The sequence below is a fragment of the Phocoena phocoena genome, chromosome 19 (genome assembly GCF_963924675.1).
Source record: "Phocoena phocoena chromosome 19, mPhoPho1.1, whole genome shotgun sequence".
Taxonomy (NCBI): Eukaryota; Metazoa; Chordata; class Mammalia; order Artiodactyla; family Phocoenidae; genus Phocoena; species Phocoena phocoena.
In genome coordinates, this window is record NC_089237.1 from 9,804,685 (window position 1) to 9,810,685 (window position 6,001).

The window sequence follows — 6,001 nt, forward strand, 5'->3', positions numbered from 1 at the left end:
AGTAAGCCACCCTTGCTCCCATTGCTGGGAATAATTAAGCCAATTCTAAAGGTTGTGAAAGGAGCAAAGTAAACCATGGAAAAGAAAGGGAGGCATTATTATTTTTGCCTTTCTGCCAGCCTCGCTGGCTCCAGGCAGGAGGGCTGTCTCCCCTCGAGGCTGCCGGAGACTTCCTGTAAGAGAAGATCTAAAGTAGATGCCAAGGGTGACAGGGGAAGGGGGTGGGGGGCGTGGGGACCGGAAAACCATGTCTGGCTTAATATTTTAGGCCACGTAGGAACCTTCTTGGGGGACAGCTGGACTGACGTCCACATCCCGTGGACATTCCTGTGGCCTTGCCCGAGGGCTCAGCTGGTCTTTCTGAGCCACAACGGCGAGGGGGTTCGAACTGGGCAGCAAGGGTCAGCTCCTCAGAGGGACAGCCAAGCCCTCGGCCGTGGCCTCTGCGTTGGTGAGCAACCTGCCCGCCGGAACCCGCTGGCTCCTGGTGGTAGATGGCCCCTGGCAGCCAAGCTCAGTACAACCCAGCAGAGCCGTGCATCCTGGCATGGCTCTACCCACTCCCCCACCCCACCCTTGCGTCCTAGACGGGGCCCCCACGCCTGTCACAGTGGCATTGGCTTTCTGTCCCTCCTCTCCAACGGGTCAGCTGTGGAAGGAACTAGGGCCTTTGATTTTGCAGCAGCTGTCATGGTTACACAACTTCAATAGACCTTCCTCACCCACCGTCTCAGAGTCCTGTTTCCCAGAGAGTTCGCCATTCAGCGCCCCAGCACCCTCCCCTGGGGCCTCTTTGACCAGCAGCCTAAGAGCAATGCAGGAGGGGGATTTCCTGGGCCCCAGAGCAGGGGAGAGCTGGAAGGGACCGGAAAGCTCCCCCCTGCCTGTCTCAGGAGTTCCTGCATGGCTCAGCCTCTGAGGGGGGGAGAGAGGGCACGTCCCAACCACCGGGGTCAGAACCTCTGCTCTGAGGGGGTTGGGGGGATGCCTGGAGTGGGGCGCTGCCTGGATTGGTGCTGTGGCCCGTGGCTGACTTTGGCCCGGCAGCCCTTCCCCACTTCTCTGCATCAACGCCCGGGGCCAGGGTCACCCCGTCAGCTTGGGCCCTGAGCCCCTCCAGGAGCCTTCCTTCCCACTGCCTGCCTGCTAAGCCCTGATTGACCAATCCCTCTGCCCTCCCTGAGCCTGGCCATTGGGTCTGGGGTCTGCACATCCTTCCCTCTGAAGGACTTCTGCTGGTCAGACTTTAATAACTGTGTATACGTGTGGGAGGGCTGGGGAGCAGGGCGCCCGCCTCCTGCTTCGTGCTGCCCCAGTGCTCTTCCAGAAAACATTAAACCTGGAATTGTGTGTTTCAGCATCATGGCCTCCTCAGTTTGGGTGTTGAACCAAGTCCTCCTCCGTTCTATCCACCCCACCCCACCGCCGGAACCCCGCCTACTGCCTGTTGGAGGCCTGGGGGCCCTCAGCTTGGTACCTGGGGACATTGGTACCCAGCAGGCACAGGCTGGACCTTGAACTGCCTCATTTGTCACCGGAATGCATTTCACAGTTGGCCCCTTTGGACGCCCTGTAGGGGAGGAGCCTTCCTTGCTTCTTCCGGATGGCCCCAGCTGTTCCATGGCTTGTGTCTGCATTACTCTAACCCCTGCCTGTCTCTGTCTTCATGTGGCCTTCTTTCCTAGATCTCTTAAATCTCCCCCTCCCTTCTTTCCCAGTTGTTGGAATTAGGGCCCACCCTAAATCCAGGATGATCCCCTCTCAGGATCCTTGACTCTATTACATCTGCAAAGACCCTATTTCCAAGTAAGGTTACATTCACAGTTAGCAGGGCTCAGGACCTGGACCAATCTTTTGGCCCATGGATGGACACAAGTCAACCCACTACAGCAACTCGCAGGCTTGAATACACCCACCAACAGCCCCCTTTGTGACCAAGTGGTGAAGAGCAGATGTTTCTTCTTCTCTCCATCGTTTGCCAACTGGGTTAGTGGCCAGGGCCCTTACCAGACGGCCAGCAGGCAGTGCAGAAGCTGCCTGGGTCCTGTTGGTGCCAGCAGGCTGGCAAACAGCTGCTGGCCTCCCTTTGCCTGGTTCTGGGTGAGCCGGTGCGGCCGTGCTCGGCCTTGCGCTGAGGCCAGACCGGAGCAGGCGGACACTGCGACCCCGCTCCCTGCAGGACAAAGATTGGGCCTCACCATCCTGCAGCTGAGGCCACCGGGCAGAGGATGCAGCTGGGAACAGGGGCTGAGTGCATTTCCCAAAGGTGTGTGGAAAGAATGAATCAGCTTCATCCAGGTGCCCACTGCGTGCCCTCTCTCCAGGGACAGTCATGTGTCATGGAGCGTGTATCACCTGTCCCACTGCCGGCCAAGCTGGCATGCAAGAGGAGGCAGCCTTTGCTCTGGAGCCCACCCAGTCCCCTTTCAGGGTCCCTCACGCTTTAAGCTCCTCCACACCCGATCTTCCACTCCCTTCCTGCTGACATTTCCACTCTGCTCTTTCTTGCTTCTGCTTTCTGCTAGCCCAGGTGCTAGGTGCTAGGGGCATAATGACAAATAAGACATGGTACTTGCCATATCTCGAGGACTCTTCTAGGACCTTAACTGCAGTGTGACATGGATGCCATCTTCTCAGAAGAACAGCACGTGTGGCCCCTAGTTACCTGCTCCACCTGACCCTTGGCCAAAGCAGTCTACCTGGCATTGGCTCCTTTCCCCATGTCCTGACCCCGGCTATTGAGGAATTGGCTAACCATCCCTGGAAAAGTTCTGATAAACTCAGCTGCAATACAAATATTTGTGTTTTAGCGAAAGGACTTAGAAACGGCTGATGACTCAGCCAAAGGAAAGAATTGCTTATGTTAGAGCTTTCAGGAGTCTTTGTAGCCAGGGGCGGGAGCAGTGAGGAGGGTACGCCCAATCCCATGGGGTGTGTGTGCGTGCGTGTACCGCGCGCGCACACGCTCAAAGATAACTTTCTGTGGGGCTCACTATGGGAACACAATGGCATGGTGGCAAAGCTAGATTTATTGGGCCACAGTAATGAGACTGGGATAAAATGAGACTTTCTTGCCCAAATCATGAAAAAAACAGAAGGTTACAGAAAATAATGAATAAAACAAGATGCCTCCATACGCAAAAGAGTAGTCTCTCTACCTCATACCATATACAAACATTAACTCAAAATGGATCAATGACCTAAATAGAAGAGCTAAAGTAATAGCCTTAGGAGAAAAAAACTTAGGTGTAATACATCATGACCTTGTATTAGGCAATAGTTTCCTACACCATATGACACCAGAAACACAAGTAACACAAGGAAATTGGACATCATAAAAATTTTAAATTTTCTGCATTAGGGACTTCCCTGGGTGTGCAATGGTTAAGACTCCACGCTTCCACTGCCGGGGGCATGGGTTCAATTCCTGGTCAGGGAACTAGGATCCCGTATGCCACACAGCGTGCCAAAAAAAATAATAAAATAAATAAAATAAAAATTTTGCATCAAAGGACACTGTTAAGAAAGTGAAAAGACAACACAGAATGGAAGAAAATATTTGCAAACTGTATCTGATAAGGGACTTGTATCTAGAATATATAAAGAACCCTTGCAACCCAATAATAAATGACAAATAACCCAGTTACAAACGGCAAAGGGTCTCAATAAACATTTCTCTAAAGAAGATAAACAAATGATCAGGAAGCACATGAAAAGATGCTCGACATCATTAGCTCCCAGGGAAATGCAAGTCAAAACCACAGGGAGCTACAACCTCACAACCAATAGGATGGTTGTGTAATCAAAATGACAAAAGTTGGCAAGAATGTAAAGAAATTGGGACCCTTGTACACTGCTGGCAGGAATGTAAAATGGTGCAGCTGCTTTGGAAAATGGTCTGGCACTTCCTCAAACTGTTAAACATAGAGTTACAGATAACCCAGCCGTTCCACTCCTACGTATGTACCCAAAAGAAATGAAAATATATGTCTACACACAAACTTGTGGATGAATGTTCTTAGCAGCATTATTTGTAATAAACAAAAAAGCGGAAGCAACCCAAATGTCCATCAGTGGATGAATGGATGCATAAGATGTGGCATATCCATTTAATGGAATATTACTCAGCCATAAAAAGGAATAAAGCACTGATACAGGCTACAACATGGATGAACCTCAAAAACATTATGCTGAGTGAAAGAAGCCAGTCACGAAAGACCACATATTGTGTGATTCCATTTATATGAAATTCCAGAATAGGCAACTCCATAGAGAGAAAGTAGGTTAGCGGTCTCCAGGGGCTGGCGGGAGGTAGGGGGAGTGACTGCTGACAGGTATGAAATTTCTTTTTGTAGTGAGGAAAGTGCCCTAACATTGATAGCAGTTGTAGTTGCACACCTCTGTGACTGTACTAAAAACAAATGAGTTGCACAATTTAAATGGGTGAATTGAATGGTATATAAATCATATTTTCAATAAAGTAGTTATAAAAAGCAAACAAAACACACACAGGGCTTCCCTGGTGGCGCGGTGGTTGAGAGTCCGCCTGCCGATGCAGGGGACGCGGGTTCGTGCCGCGGTCCGGGAAGATCCCACATGGCGCGGAGCGGCTGGGCCCGTGAGCCATGGCTGCTGAGCCTGCGCGTCCAGAGCCTGTGTTCTGCAACGGGAGACCCACAACAGTGAGAGGCCTGCGTACCGCAAAACACACACACACACACACACACACACACACGCACACCAGAATGACTTGCCCTCTTCTATTGAGCTGCAGAGCCAGTCTCATTACTCCAGGCTTGACTCAGTATGGGGCTAGAGTCTGGGGTCCGATGAGGTGGGATGGGAGTGTCAGGGTTAGTTCTTCCAAGAGCATTAACGAACAAACATTTTGGAATCAAATGATGGATGAGATCATGCAAACACAGGAGGCTGACTCAGGTGCCAAGCGAAGCGTTCCAGAGGGACAGCTGATTGAGGACCATGCCTTTCTCTCTGAAGTCCCCACACAGCTGGAGTAGGGACTAGAAAGGCACAGTGACCTCAAATGCCCCTACCTCAACTGGCCCTGGTAACCAGCTCCTCCCAGGGCAGAATAGAGCACAGCCCTTTTCTGCATAGGTAGATGACCAGGCGAGGACAAGAAATTTCTATCTTAGAGATTTTCACAAGTAAGACTAGAAGTCCACACACTCTAGATAATTTGAAAACATCCCTGCCTAAAGATAGAGAAACTGTTCCAAGTGTTCAATTGAGATAGCCACTAAGTTAGCTGTCCATTCAGTTGAGAGCCTACCTACTAAAAATATCCAACAAGTATGTATTAAATACCTACCATGTGGGGGAAAAACTCACAGGATTATCACAATCAAAAATTAAAATAATGATGCTTGCTACCTTTGAGGAGATAAAAGACAAGATTGAGAATTGTGGCAAAGAACTTGAAACTAACGAGAAAAAGAAAGAGCCACATGGAAACTCTAGAAGTGGAAAATAAAACGAGTGAAATGAAGAACTCAGTGGATGAGTATGCCAGCATATTATACAGAGCTGAAGAGAAAAATCAGTGAATTGGAAGATAAACCTGAAGAAAATATCCAGTAAGAAGCATGGAGAGACAAAAGAAGCAAAGGACAGAATAGAGGCGATACCTCCACAGAGGCGACACTGAGAAAGACCTGCTTGACACCTAGTCTCAGAAGTCATATTCCAGTGGTCAGCCCAGAGAAGGGATGGGTAAAAGGCCCTATCTTTGATTTGGAGAAGACAAAAAGAATTTGCAGCCATGTCTAATCCATCAGAGATGCCACTTACAAAATGTTATTTGCCTCGGAGTAAATCTAACAGTAGGTGTGTAAGACCTCTACATAGAGAACAAAATATTATTAAGGAAAAAAAAAATCTAAATCTATGGACGGTATGTTGGTTCTTGCCCTCTCAGAGGCAGATGCCAAGACAGGATTGGAGATACACGAGATCTGTAATTATAAAAGGATATAACTCA